Genomic DNA, 16,097 nt, shown 5'->3' on the forward strand with positions numbered 1-16,097 from the left:
TATGGATGCTGGCAAATTTTTAAAACTTGTCAATTTTCTATTTGAAATAAAAAAAAATTCCTGCTTTAATCCAAAGACTTTCAATGACAAAGGTGGAAATTTTGATAACGATATACACACACAAAAACACATATTTTAAGAGATGTTATTAGGCCAGGTGAAAATATTCCATATTCCACAAATCACTCTACCTGAACAGTTTCTCGCACCTTTTCACAGGGCTAGTCTTGAATCTGAGCAGGATATATCGACTTTCCCACTTGCTGTGAAGGAGAGAAATGATTTATTTGATATCTATTCCAAATACACACAAGTCAACTAGGGAGGCAGTCGGAATTTTACTTGAATGATTGCAGCATATTTTTTTTTTCTTTTCTCCCAGGCATGTAATATTTAAACTTTTGGCATATGTCAAAGAGTGCTTTACCTCTGGCAATCACAGCAGGTCCTTTGAGGAATGCTCAGCCTGGAACCCATCCCTGGATGTCACATCATTATAAACACAATTTCCATCTTCTCAGTTATCCCCTAGACATGTGTTGAAACTTTAACTTCCTTTTCTTAACATGAAATGTCTTAGTGACACACTTCTATTTTTTCCAAGTATTTATTTACCTTTACTGATTCATTTTATTTTCCTTCATTTTATGTTATTTTGTTTACTTGAGGTATTAAAGTTTTCTGATGAAACCACATATTTGTTTAAGAAAAACCAACTAGAGACTAATAAAGTAAAATCTGTTGAGTTTATGAAATAATTTCATACTTTAACGTGTGTCTATTTCAATTAAAATCATATATTTATATAACTTTTTTCTCTAAATAGTTGATATAAAGTCAAGGATGCCTCTTTTAATATTGACTGGGTTCAGAACACACTGCCCTAAAATAGGGCACCATCACATTTGGAAAAAGAATAGAAGCAGGAATATCACCCTCACCTTCCCCTTCCCTCTCCCCCCTCTAAATCAAGCCATAAAATCTGGCTAACCTTCACCTGAAGTAGGTCATAACACCCTCATTGCTGTTCTCTCCCTATACCCAGAGGATTGCCATTATCTCTGAAGACACAGGGATACACAGAAAAATCTGAGCAAACAGGCTTTGCTAAGTTTCCCCCAGTTTATTAATATTAGGTCATACTTCTCCAAGATGGTCCATTCTTCATTAAATCCAAGCACAAAATGTAGAGGTTTTTCTGTTTCTTTGGATCTTCATTTCTGCAGGCTCCTGTGTAACATAAAACTTACATTAAGCAGAGTTTTATACTTTCTTCTTGCTAATCTGGCTTTTGTTACAGGTGCCTCAGCCATGAACTAAGCAGTGGGTAAAAAAAGAGATATTTCCTCTCTTAGGCATACACCAATGGACATTTCACATCTCTTTCTTTCACAAATCACACATTTAATATATGATGGGCAATTTCTTTAGATGGGAATATCAATGTAGATGCCATCTAGAAAAATGAAATTTTAGTATCTTGTCTTTTTTAAATGCCTCACCTACCTCTAATTTGACATTTTTAGTGATTCACCTTTACCAAATCTTTCCAATATATTTAATTTAGTTTTAACATAAATTACTATCTCTTTTACATAAGTTTCTTTGGTCCTATTTTCATTAATTAAGCTATGTAATGATAATAAATAAAAGAAAAAGAAATATTTTAAGCAAGCACAATGGACTCTTGATAATCAAGTTGCTCCCCTAAAGGGAACAATAGTGCTAGGGCATACTAGAAAAAAAAGTCATTCTAGCAAACATATTTATTTAATTATTTTTTTAAAATATATTTATTATAATTATTATTTGGGGAAAGTGCATAGAGCTCCTAGACACTCAGTTGGGTGAAGTGTAGTTAAATGAAGGTATCTTCTATTCAATTCTATGCTGTTTATTATGATAGGTATTTTGCATTTACTATTGTCAATTCACAAAACAATCCTAAGAAATAGGTATTAATTCCTGTTTGCAAATGACGAACTTGAAGTTGAAAGTGATGAAGTAACTTGATCAAATTCACAAAATTAATGTGTTGGAGACAGAATTTCAACAAAGAAACCTCTCTTATATTGAATGACCTTTCAAAAGATAGCACTCCCCAGAATGCTGACTGATAGTCTACGATCCCATCAATGCATTTCTGGTGCAATATATGCCAGATTGCCCCGTAAATAAACTTTTACAACTGAGAAATATATAGGATCTACTTTTCTAGATTTTTTCTGAGATCCAATGAGGATCATCTGAAAAGAGTGACAATTCATATCTAAATAATTGAGTGTATAGAAACTATCAGAGTTTAATGATGTTTGTGTGACTCAGTTCTCTACAGACAAATAAGAACAGCTGAAGTAAAGATCAGAAAGTCACTAGAATTTTTTTTTTTTTTCATTCTAACCCACGGCCTTAAGTCTACAAATCTTTGATTACCAACCATACTTCACCATTAGCTGTATAACAAGAAACAAAAAAAGAAATGATTGTCTTGGCATGGTGGCCTGTAATCCTAGCACTTTGGGAGGCTGAAGTGGGAAGATTGCTTGAAGCCAGGAGTTCAAGACCAGCCTAGGAAACTTAGTGAGACCCATCTCTACACATTTTTTTTTTTAATTAACTGGATGTCAGGATGCATATCTGTAGTCCTAGATACTCGAGAGGCTGAGGCAGGAACTTCGTTTGAGCCCAGAAAGTAAAATAAATGGCTAAGAAGTCACTCTCAGGAACAATACTGTTCAGCCACATTCACTAGTCGGGTAAGCAATTCAGTGTACTTTAGTTATTAAAATGGAGGTAGGACTCCATTCTGCTCTTTTACTTCCTTGTATAGGATCTAACTGGTTAACTTGAATGATGTCTCTTCCCGCATGGATAAAGTTATCTTCTCTTCCAGACAGTCTTTATGTTCGGCTTTGTTAAAGCAGGAAAAACAGAGGCCTCTCTGGTCTGAAGCTCCAGAATAGCAGTCTGCTCAAGCATTAATATTCAAGCATTAATGTTACTTGCTTTTGAGGACTTGAGATACAAGTCTAACTAAAATACAGTACGTAATTCCTTTCCTTTATAATTATCCATTTTTAAATAAATCTACCTTAAGGTATTTTAGAAAGAGGAGGATGATTGGCATGCCAGAATTTGGCATTTTTAGGTATTAATACTTTCGGATTCCCTTTAATATCTCTCTCACTGTCTCTCCTCTCTTTCTCTTTCTCTCTTTATATATAATTAGTATATGTAATTTGTGTGTCTACACACACACACATATATAGTATAACATATCCAGTGACACATTTTGTAAAGTTCAATCCTGTGATTTTTTAACAAATATATACAGTCATGAAACCACTACCTCAATCAAGATAAGAGAACATCACCTCAAAAATTACCCACTTGGCTGGGAGCGGTGGCTCACGCTCGTAATCCCAGCACTTTGGGAGGCTGAGGTGGGCAGATCACAAGGTCAGGAAATCGAGACTATCCTGGCTAACACGGTGAAACCCCGTCTCTACTGAAAATACAAAAAATTAGCCAGGCGTGGTGGCAGGCGCCTGTAGTCCCAGCTACTCAGGAGGCCTAGGCAGGAGAATTGCGTGAATCCAGGAGGCGGAGCTTGCAGTGAGCTGAGATCGTGCCACTGCACCCCAGCCTGGGTGACAGAGCAAGACTCCGTCTCAAAAAAAAAAAAAAAAGGTAATTTCCTGCCTTTCTGCAAACTTTCCTTCCCAATCATATATACATATATGCACGCACACACACATACATATACATATATAATATATACATATGCATATATAAACATATACATATACTATATATTTACATAATATATTATATATAAAGATATACAGATATGTATCTTTATATATAATATACAAATATATAATATATAAATATTATAACAAATGTGTGTATATACATTTAAGTAAACTCATAAAAATGAACTGCAGGATTAGCAGAAGAACCAAAGAATTTTCAACCTCAATATTTTAGAATGTTTAGACAGAGAAAATCCTCAAATACAGACAGTAAAAAAAGACGGACAAGGAGACAGACAGAGAAAGACAAAGGGAAGGGGGGAAAGAGACTGAGAGAACTTAAAAAACCAAGTGTTCCAGAGAAGAGTATCAAATTCTTCTTCTTTCTCAAACTAATTTATTACTACACGTTTATAGTGTTGAAAGTTAAAACTCTGGATATGTTTCAGAGAAATTAACTTAAATGTCTTACCAAATTGTTCACGTGGTTACCTATTTGTCATTAACAATAAATGATTTTATTGAATACATCTAGTAACTTTAGGGCCATAATTTATCAAAATATATTATACTGAAGAATAAAATAATGGTAATACCCATAGTTACTTAGATGCATACCTTATTCCTTTAATTTGAAATGCAAGCCTCTTTTAAGAGGAGCTTTTTTTTTTGTTCATTCACAACAGTGTTGCCCCCCCCTTTTTTTTTTTTTTTTTTTTTTTTTGCATTCACAGCAGTGTTGCCCATATTGTAGGTGATATGGGAATTTAACCTAGTAAATAACTGTCAAATAGGTGAGTAAAATTACTGATTAATGATAATATTGACACATAACTATTCTCCAAAATGGGAAACATAGTAAAAGGGGGAAACAAATTCAAATAAATGAACTTTTTCTTCTACAACACATATTATGCATAAGAAGTTATGCCATCTCTATGAACGGGCACTCTGGAAGTAGCAGGTACAGAGGCACAGAGCATGTCTTAGTACTTGTAATAATGGCAACCAAGGTAAAAAGTTATTCTTGTTCAATTTCTTCTGATTATTATATACATATACATATATAGTATATATTTATATATTATATATAAAACATACATGGTATATATTTATATATTATATATAAAACATACATAGTATATATTTATATTATATAAAGCATATATAGTATATATTTATATATTATATGTAAGCATATAGAATATGTATTTGATATTTATGATATATATATGAAAGTACTTTTTAAAATCTTTTTGTGGAAAATCTTAGTACAGTGTTAAAGCTTACGGCCCAAAGCTGGTAACAATTTCAGAAAAGACTAGAAAATCAAAGACACAAATGTGAAAACTTTGGATTGTTAACTAAGAAACTTCAGCTGAGAGAAGAGAATTGTTGTGGTTCCTCATAATGAAGAAAATTCTATTGAAAAAAAAAAAAAGAAGCAAGTAAAGTGATAAAGTTTAGATATGTGTGCTGCCAAATCTCATGTTAAAATGTAATCCCCAGTGTTGACGTTAGGACGTGGTGGGAGGTGTCTGGGTCATGAGGGTGGATCCTTCATGAACGGAGTGGGTCATCCCTTTGGTAAAAAGTGAGCTCTCACTCTGAGTTGAGAGGACATCTGGTTGCGTAGAAGAGTGTGGTACCTCCCCCTCCCTTGTTCCTGCTCCTTCCATGTGAGATGCCTGCTCACCCTTCACCTTCCACCATGATTGGAAGCTTCCTGGAGCCTCTCCAGCAACAGGTGCTGGCGCTGTTCTTCCTGTGCAGCCTGGATGGCTGTAAGCCAACTGAACCTCTTTAAAAAAAAATAAATTCCAGTATCAGTATTTCTTTGTAGTGATGCAAGAATGGCCTAATACATACAAGTCAGACAACTTTTGAATATGCATTTAAGTAACTGGAAGAAAATTTATAATTTAAGGAAATGGAAGAGATTCATTTAGAATTAAGGAAGCAACATAACATTAACATTGAGAATATTTGTAGGAAGTTATAGACTAGAAAAGCAGAAAAGTATAAATCTAAAGAATAGAAGATATGAGAACCCATAGCACCAGATGCTCCTAGATGGCTTTTTATAATTCAAAATACGTTCACTTTTTAAAATTCAGCCTCTTTTATTGCTTAAATAGAAACAAACTCTTCCTATTAATTTCAGAAAGCTGGACATAATATTTACCTAATATTTTTAATAACATATCATGGTAATTAATAACTTTAGAGAGTCCCTTTTCTTTGGATCTACTACTCTAAAACCTCCTCCTAAGAGGAGAGTGAGAGAGACAGAGAGAGGGAGAGAGAGAGGAGGCAAATTCAAAGTAAATGCAATTACTTTACATTCTTAAACTCTATACAATGTCATGCTATTTTGCTTACTGGGCACATTTTGAAAACTAAAATTCAATTTAACAGATAGAAGACATACAATCTATTTATTCCTGTGTAACAATTTACCCCAGTACTTAGCATTCTTAAGAAAGCAAAAATTTATTATATTCCATAGTTTCTGCTGGTCAAGAATCCAGCTTAGCTAGCTAGTACTAGCTAAGGGTATCTCAAGAGGTTGCAGTCATGGTGCTGGCTGGGGTTGCAGTTATCTGAAGACTTGAGTGGGGCAGATGGATAACCTGACAAAATGGCTCATTCACAAGACTTTTGGCAGCAAGTCACAGTTCCTTGCTCAATGTTGACTGAAAGTCTCAAAGCCTTGCCCATTGAAAGTCTCCAAAGAGCAGCTCATAGGATAGCAACTGGCTTTCCCCAGAGTGCATAATCTAAAAGAGACTGAGAAAGAAACCACGATGAGTTTTCAGAAGTGACACGTCATCGCTTTTACCACATTCCCTAACCTACACAGACCAATTTTGATACAGTTACACAATTATGAACCATTTTAGAGACTGACTACCAAAGATGTGTTATGTGGTTGTTAAGCTTGTTTCACCTGGGATGGGTGGGACAGCTGTAACCACAAATCTGATTAAAAGAAAAGGAATAAGAAGGGAGCAAGAAGTAAGATATCCTTGTTCCTGCAAGTATGAAATGTTGCCAAAGGAGATCATGTTCATGAGTACTAGGGGTTGGTGCTACTCAGTGTATGATGTACAGGCTAGTGTTCATCTACCAACACTTTGTCACTAGTCCAAAATGAGGCGCCCTAAAGAGCTGGGATTAAAATCTCTGAATGCAACCTACTACCCAGCTTTCATTGGTATCTCTAGGGAGGATGATGAGGCTGGATCTGGGAATATTGGAAGAAGCTGAAAACTGAAACCTGTTGCCTCTGCTAATGTGAAAAGCAGTTGTTGGAGTGATAATGGAAGAAATGGAAAGGACTGTGTCTCTTCCTCTCTCTCCTGCTTTCTAGTATTTATCTTGGGTTTCCTATTGGTAGAAACTAACAGGGAGTCAGCAGTCAAAAAAGAAATGTGGATTTAAACTTAGCCTCACAGTCCACTCCTGTTCCTAATCAGCATCCATACATATGCTCCATACATATGTAAACCTCCATATCAAAAAGTAAACATTTATATAACTAGAAATAGTTTTACTCTCTTCCCCAAAAAGGGATCACAACATTTCAACAACCATGTTGCCCAATTTTGGGTGATGTTAATTACTCCTCAAATTGAATTCCTGCTCAATTCTAATATTCCTTAAGCTAATGACTAAATTGCTAAGTTAATCACCATTAATAATCTTTATGTAAAACAATGAGAAGAAATAAGAAGAAAGGAAAAATAAATGCACACATATACACATTTAATTAAGAAGACAATATGTGTAAGTGCTTCAATTCTGTAACTATCCATGAATGTGCAGTTAAGACTTTATTATTTCCATTCCATGAACATTTTATTCTCAGCCATAGTCTCAGTGGTTGAAATTTTTACTTGTTTGAGTAAGCTAAAATTTCACTCGTAAGAGTCAGTGTGCTCAGTGGTCCAGCCTTTTTGATCATTGTGATTTTCCTTAAACTATTACTATTAGACATGGGGGGAAAAGGACACACACCAGAAAGTCACCAGTGTCTGAAAATGTCTTCCATGTCACCATTGTATAGTGGAAACCCCTTTCCCCTTGGTAGTAACCACAATCAATATAATAATATTGTATCTTCTTATAAAAATAATAGCATGAGATCACAATAAAGCCAGGCATTTATCTAAATATTAAATTTTATGAAACTATAAATCATTTCCTTTGGAGCTAAGACTCCAGTTCGAATTTTCAAGGTTAGAAAATTTGAGTGACTTATTAAAAATTTTTGAGTGACTCATGAGGAATAACAGTGAAAGCTGCCAATTCACCTTCCATTTCTGGTTTCCTGTACCCATGCATTTGGTGAGGAAAACAAACAAACAAACAAACACAACAGCACGCATAATCAGTTGTCCAAAGAAAAGACTGCATCATGTAATGGAACCTGAATATTAAGGGGATTTGATTTCTTCTTCAAGAAAAAAAGCTCAAATCTATGAACTGAGACATGGTGAGGGATTATGACTCTCCTTTGACATTTGACAACTCCTTTGATGGCTCGAGTTGAGTGTCTGGCCACTGGGCCTTCAGTTTTCCCTGTTACAGAAATCAAGAAATATTTGAGTAGGCTATCTGTTTTGTTTCTAGGGACAGCATAAGCAATTCACCACTAGCAAAAATCCCAGTATATCAAAATATTCTGACACTATTGTGTGCTTGCTGCACACTGTGGAAATGTGATACCTTGTCTATAATGGTTAAATTCTAAAACTTAAACATCACTGCTCTGAAATTATATCATCCCTACTAAATTAAAGAAACCATCTTAATGGCAGCATTCCCTAGTCATACTCAGACTACAGAGTACTGCCACTTCAGAGCTTTTCACGTATTCTGGTGTTCCCTTTACTAATGTATTTATCAATGTCTTCGAGTGAGTGTAGTATTTTCTAGACCCTATTAGTGATGTAATGGAGGATGGCCTGCAGGTCATACATGATAAATGAACTTCAATAATTCTTTCTTCCTAAGCCTTTGAATCTCTTATACTATTTCCATTATTGTAAATTCAAGTTTAAAACAATTAAACAAGTAAAGTGCTATAGGCAGTTTCAGGTGGTTGAGCTAACTCATTAAACCCGCAGTCTGTGGTAAGTGCATCTGTATCAATATATTTGGAATCTGGAGACTAAAACCAATCACTGCTGGGAAGGGAAAAACAATTGCTAAGGTGGCACAAAACAAGAAGCAAGTATCTTTTACAGCTTCCTGCCTTGCAGTCATTTTCTTGCATTTCTTTTTGGCAGATCTCAACCAAGAAGAAATGCAGGTGTGGTACCTCGGTTTCTGCATTACAAAAGAAGGTATAAAAGAGAGGGCATGGAAATGGAGATGATCGTTTAATGGCACACCTCCTTGCAATAATTTTAAATTATATACCACCTTACATATTATTGAGCGGATATTTGAAATTTTTAACGTAAGTTGAAGTATATTTAGCTTTATGTTACTATGATTTAGACATACTAAATATTTTATAAGATGAAATAAGATGAAGATTTAGTTATAACTGTGCACAATACAATTTATATATTGTGACCCATACCACAATATGATTTATGAAAATAAGGTTGAATGATCTTATTGCATATCTCACAATGAATTTGAAAGTTTTTATGTACAAATCTTATAAAAATGTCTGTATCTGAAAAATATTCTAGTTATTATTTTTTAAAAATCAGGCTCAATACCTCAACTATATTTTTTGTTTCAAATTCGTAATATTTCAATATGAGCCAATAAGAAGAATAAGAATAGGAAAAGGAATAAGACAGAGAAAACTGACAGTCCTGTGGAATCTAAATGGCTTCATTAATTAATTAAGGATGCTTCCACATGCAAATATCATACTCTAAAATACTTGCTTATTTTGTTCCTGAGAGGTTTTTATGTTCTGGGGCATGAACCATGGTAAAATTGGAGTTTGACGTGTTTCATATTCTATTCTTGTCTCCAATGAGAGGATGAGACATCCTTTCCTGTTTGCACGTGAATCATGGTATTTATATACAAGCCTACCTATTTTCCTTATTTTAAGGCTTAAAAATATTTCCTTTTTGGCCAAGGAAATATTACTGTAGGTGACAGGACCACACTGGTACTTTGAGAAACATTTAGTACAATTCCACTAACTTGCTTACTTTCTCCCGCTCTTAGGTCCCAAATAGGTTACTGCTCTTTAGCCTGCATCTCAAAAATAAGAAGAGACTTTTCTTAGAAGATTTGAAACTGACATGTAGCCTGGAACTGAACCACAGCTATCCAGCAACCAATGTGCGACTTGAGTACCAAATACAGTTTTGTTGTAAGGTAGCTAAATTTGGGAGTTGTCTTTTGTTACCACATAAGTTGGCAAACATTGACTAATACTCCTGTTTTGATATAATTAGATAGAGGATATTTTGAGCCCAAGAAATTCTGAGGGAGTTTCTCAATTAAGAAAAAACATATTGAGGTTAAGACTGTGGAAATTAGTTCCTTCAAAACTAGCTGGCTGCATGCACCTAGCCCTTAAAAACTTTATGAACTCTCAATAATATATTTCCAATTTTGAAGATTATTTAACTCTACAACATGAATTGAAAAATCCATGGATCCCTCAGCTGTGCCATCTTATTCCTCAGTGAAAAGACTACAACTCCCTAATAATTTATTTTATATCTAAAGTTTATTTTGCAAGCAAGATATATTTTATTATATATCTTCAGAAACTAAACAAGGAAGCAAACACATAACAAAGCTATGGAGTAACAAATTGCTAACCAATAATAGACTATTTTAAACTGCAGGTTTTGATTGAAATAAGAATTTCTCAGTAACAGCCATTGCATTCTTGAAGTTAAGCAAGGTATGTGATAAGGAACTTGGTATTCCAAAGACATTTTTTTTTTTTTTCAAATTTTCACCCAGGGAAAATCTCAACACCTGCTACAAGAATATTACAGTTTATGTCATTAATTCATTCTTAATTTTGAAGCTGCAATTTTAAACTATGAGGAGTATTCAAAATATTTCAGAAGTCATTTCTATTGCTTATTCATTCTGTTAAAGTCTAATGATAGCTATTCAGCATAATCTTTTCCCCACACAACATATTCAATGGCAAAACAGGAGCTCATTTAACCTTTCCCGTTTTTTCTTTAATTCAATGAACTGCTTTCTCACCTTGAAATTTTTTATGTTCACAATATGTATAGAAGTGAATAATTGTGCAGGTGTAATTTTGAAACAGCTTTAATCATTTTTTAGAAACATACTGATATGGTTTGGCTGTGTCCCCACCAAAATCCCATCTTGAATTTTAGTTCCTATAATCCCCAAGTGTTGTGGGAGGGACCAGGTGGAGATCATTGAATCATTAGGGGTGGTTTCCCCCATCCTGTTCTCATCAGAGTGAGTTAGTTAGTTCTTACAAGATCTGATGGTTTTATAAGGGACTCCCCGCTTCACTGGGCACTCATTCTTCTTCTTCCTGCTGCCATGTGAAGAAGGACATGTTTGTCTCCCCTTGCACCATGATTATAAGTTTCCAGAGGCCTCCCTAGTCATGCTGAACTGTGAGTCATTTAAACCTCTTTCCTTTATAAATTACCAAGTCTTGAGTATGTCTTTATTAGCAGTGTGAGAATGGACTAATACTCATACTTTTTTATTATTGTTATTGTCACAAAGCTATGACTGTAGACCATTCTTTTCAGCAATGAAGCCACTCTCTGAGTATGTTTTAGAATTGACAAAATAGTAGAAATTATTTCAGATCAGTACAGCATTTCTACAGCAATCCTCATAAGTCAAGGCCCTAGATAAAATTATATGTACTCCAGAAGATAGCCTTTAATGCTGTGACAATATTTTGTTTTATATACATTCTTATTGCATCTTTGTCACCCCAGTTTCTAAGACATATACCATTTTCTAATCATATTATAGGGCTTCTGGAATGCAAAGACCACATCTTATTTAGCTTCACATAAATCAAACTTTAATACTTCTTACAGAATATGACAAATTGCAAAAATGTCCACATGCTTTACCATCTTTCTTCCAATGAGACTTGGAAGCTCTTTCCATTAAAATGTAGAGGCTATCTCTCTATGCGATTCTTTAAAACATTTTTTCCCACAGTAAGATGTGATGGAAATGGTCTTGTGCCAGCGATAACCTGGGTCTCAAGAATCTCAGTATGCTTAAATTTTGCCACCACCTTGTGGGCAAATACAAAACCTGCTGGAGGATAACTGACCACGTGAAGTAAAGGAAAGCTATCACATCTGAGGTTATAAACACCAGACATCCCCCAGCTACACCAATCACTAACTATAGATGCATGAATGGATCCAGCTGAGACTCACTGAGAAGAATTACCACGGAAGTCAAACCCAAATTGTTGACTCACAGAATTGGAAGCTAAGTGAATGATTGTTGTTTCAAGTCACTAACTGTTGAGGCAGTTTGTTACACAGTAAAAACAAACAGATTCACAGGACAAATGAAGGAAAAACCGGGGAAGCAAGAAGTTACTTCTCTTCTGTATACCAGGCTAATGTCCTTAAGCTTTTGTTTTTAAATGAAGTTTTTGTTTTCCTGTTCTAGTCCTCTGGTACATACAATTTGCTTGATTCAATATGTCCCACAGTTAGGACAATGTCAACATCCATTCCTATTTAAATTTATGTTCTTTTCTCATATCTTATTTTCCCCTGAAAATTTTAAAATCTCCTAAGATATTCAAGAATTATTGGAAATATATCTCATAACTTACTTCTACTGTCCAGGCAACACTTTTTACTCTTTGACCAATAACTCCTCATTCCCTTGCTCCCCCCACTCCCATCTGCTGGTAACCATCATTCTACTTTCTTTTTTTTTGATTTACTTTAATTTCTAGGGTACATGTGCACAACTTGAAGGTTTGTTACATCGGTATAAATGTGCCATGTTGGTATGCTGCACCCGTTAACTCATTTACATTAGGTGTATCTCCTAATGCTATCCCTCCTCTCTCCCCCACCCCACAACAGGCCCCGGTGTGTGATGTTCCCCACCCTGTGTTCAAGTGTTCTCATTGTTCAATTCCCACCTATAAGTGAGAACATGCGGTGTTTGGTTTTCTGTCCTTGCAATAGTTTGCTCAGAAAGATGGTTCTACTTTCTATTTCTATGAATTCAATTTTTTTTTTTTAGATTTTCATGTAAGTGAGATCATGCAGTATCTGTTTTTCTGTATGAGGCTTATTTCACTTGGCATAATGTCTTTTAAATTCATCATGTTGTCCCAGACGATAGAATTTTGTTATTTTTAAAGGCAGAATGGTATTCGATTGTGTACTTTTGAGATCTATTGCACAGCAATACTCAATAATAGTTCATAATGTTTATTTCAAAATAACTAAGAGAGTAACCTTCAAATGTATCACCACCAAGATATCAAGTGAGGTAATGAATAGGTTAATTAGCTTGATTTAATCACTCAACATCATATACATATATCAAAACATCATATTGTATTCCATAAATATAATTATGATTTGCCAATTAAAATAATTTAGAGATAGAAAGAATTACTGAAAGAAATTCAGTCTTAAATGTGTACTGTGGCTGATATTATTTGTATCCTGGGTTAAATAGTATTATATAATACCTTAGATATGTAAGCATGACTTTGAAAATATTAACCAACATTTAATGCACATATTTTGGAATACCTTGCATCATGGAAGTGTGTCATGGAAAATTGGATGTTGGACAATTATGATGAAAGTCAGGATTTTTTATGTGGGATTCATGCAGGTGAGGAGGAGAGCATAAAAATTTCCAAGGTTGCTATGAGCAAACATAAAAATAGGCATAGATATTTATTGAGATGACAAGAAGAATGTCTTTCTATTAAAATTACATTTACATCACTTTTTTGTTAAATACACATAACAAACAATTTAGTATTTTAACCACTTTGAGTGTACCATTCAGTGGCATTAAATACATTCATATTTGTGCCACTATCACCACCATTCATTTCTATAACTTTTTCATCAACCCAAACTCAAACTCTATATCCATTAAACAATAATTCCTCATTCTCTTCTCCTTCCAGCTCGTGGTAACCATTATTCTACTTTTTTTTCTATAAATTAAACTATTCTAGGTATCTTATGTAAGTGAAATCATACAATATTTGTCCTTTTGCTTCTGGTTTATTCTACTTAGCACAATGTCTTTCAGATGCATCCATATTATAGCATGTAACAGAATTTTATTCCTATTTAAAGTTGAATAATATTTCACTGCATATATATACCACATTTGTTGATTCATTTATCCTTCAAATATATACATACACACTCTAATTTGGTTAAGAAAGTAGAATGGAAAAAATAGGTATAGAGAGGCAAGATAGGAGGATTTGGCAGAAGGCTTTGTAAGAGATTACACTATTTTAGACTAAAGAGACTGCAATGAGGAGAAAAATATTTGAAAAAAAATTAAAAGTAGAGAAGTAATAAAGAAGTAGAAGACTTGTGAGACTCAAGTTTCTGGTGTGAACAAATGCAAATGGAAGAAACAAGATCAGATAAGATGAACATTAAGACATGTTTGCAATAAGATTAAAAAGAAGTACTGTTCTATAATGAAGAAGAACATTTATACTGTAGTTGTATCGCATGAAGTAATAAAATTCCTATTGTCAAAGTAGAATAATGTAATATTCTGTTTGTGTAACAGACCTAATTATTGTGTATCTTAGTTGGATCATTCAAACAAATGATAGGATAGTCTGGGCTTTTGATTAATACTTGTAATTTCACAGTAAATTTCTTGAGAGTAATGATTCTGTCTTTTCTAAGTTGTGCCCTCCAATTATGTTCTCAAGCTGCAAAGAATTGCCTGTATTTTTTTAAAAAGTTGATAACAGAAACTCTTTGTAATAAATGTGAATTTATTTGGTGTTAAATGGACTTGAGATTAGAGAAACTCAACTAACATTGGTGATAATAATATTTTGTTCTTAATATATAAGGATTAGAGAAATGAATTTGAGTGTAATTTTTTACTCACTTTCATTTTGAAACTATTTGTTTATTCATGTATTTGCTTTTTACTACATATTTTAAGTTATTGCAAGCAAAAATATGACCAAAAAATTGGTAAAGTACACATAGAAAAACCTTAAAGATTTGAATATTTAATTTATACAATATAAATATATAATTTATATTTATTAGTGGAAAATACTCCACTAAGCTATAGTACATGAATATGTAATTAAATATACAAAAATACTAAACATGGGATAAAATATATATTTAGTATTAGACATATATTTTATTAAAAGAGCCCTTCATTTAATAGGTTGTTTAAATATGTCTCTCTTTTAACCTAAAATAACAATATTATTGACCAAAAGTAACAATAATGATATACAAAAAAGTCCTTTATTTTAAAATGTAAATCATTAACTACATTCTATTTATTCATATTCATATAAGATCCTATATACTTCAAATCATGCAACAATTTAAAGTAGCTGCGCTTATGCCTTAATCTTACAAATTCCAAATCCATTAAGGTCACATTCATGAAGTTTTACTTTATTCTCAGCACAACAGAAAAGACTGAAGATGGTTGACAAGGGCAGATGGGGCAGATGTCTGTTTAAAGATTTTCTTATTTTTCAATATCTTACAATTAGACAGGTGCCATGTTCATTCTAAGGAGACCTATCATTTTTGTTGTTGTTTTTTTCCCCTCTCTTCTCAGTTCAACAGAATTGACTGAAAGGGAAATTGAAAAGAGACATGTTTTGTTTTTTACTTGAGCTACTGACGGAATAGAAAAGCTAAAGGGAAGGCAAGAGGTTGAATGGTAGATGAGTATTATAATTCACAATATTTGCCTGATAATGAAGCCACATTTGCATGATAGTTCTGTCTGAAACTCAGAAAAATCTTGGTTCTGATTCTAGTTACCATACATATAGATTAATGTTTATGTAGCTCAGTCTGGTCATCTCTAAGACTCTTATTGTTATAGGTGTTGTTATAGAACAGTATCTGTAGAGTCAATGTGCATATGATGTAAGTAAATACTGAAAATAAATGTGGGAGAATTCAATGAGAGGCTTTTGTATTTTATCCTCCTCAGAAATTTTTTCATTCTTCCGTCAATATCAAGCCATGCTCTATAGTGAGATATTCAGTACAGAGAAATAGTATGTGTATACCGAATATATATCTAGAAAAGACATATTTTCTTTCTGAGAAGCAGCAATGATCATGAGTTTTCCTTTTATAAAAA

The 16,097-nt window shown here is 33.7% G+C and overlaps 1 long non-coding RNA gene across 1 annotated transcript in view; it reads left to right on the forward strand.

Annotated features, from left to right (window-relative positions):
• Positions 1-14,827, forward strand: part of LOC139362293 (uncharacterized) — a 39,122-nt gene extending 24,295 nt beyond the window's left edge. Inside the window, exon 3 of the long non-coding RNA XR_011620863.1 lies at positions 11,928-14,827. This is a non-coding gene — a long non-coding RNA (uncharacterized lncRNA). The remainder of the gene's footprint in view (positions 1-11,927) is intronic.
• Positions 14,828-16,097: the final 1,270 nt, after the last annotated feature.

This window comes from Macaca nemestrina, chromosome 3 (genome assembly GCF_043159975.1).
Source record: "Macaca nemestrina isolate mMacNem1 chromosome 3, mMacNem.hap1, whole genome shotgun sequence".
NCBI lineage: Eukaryota > Metazoa > Chordata > Mammalia > Primates > Cercopithecidae > Macaca > Macaca nemestrina.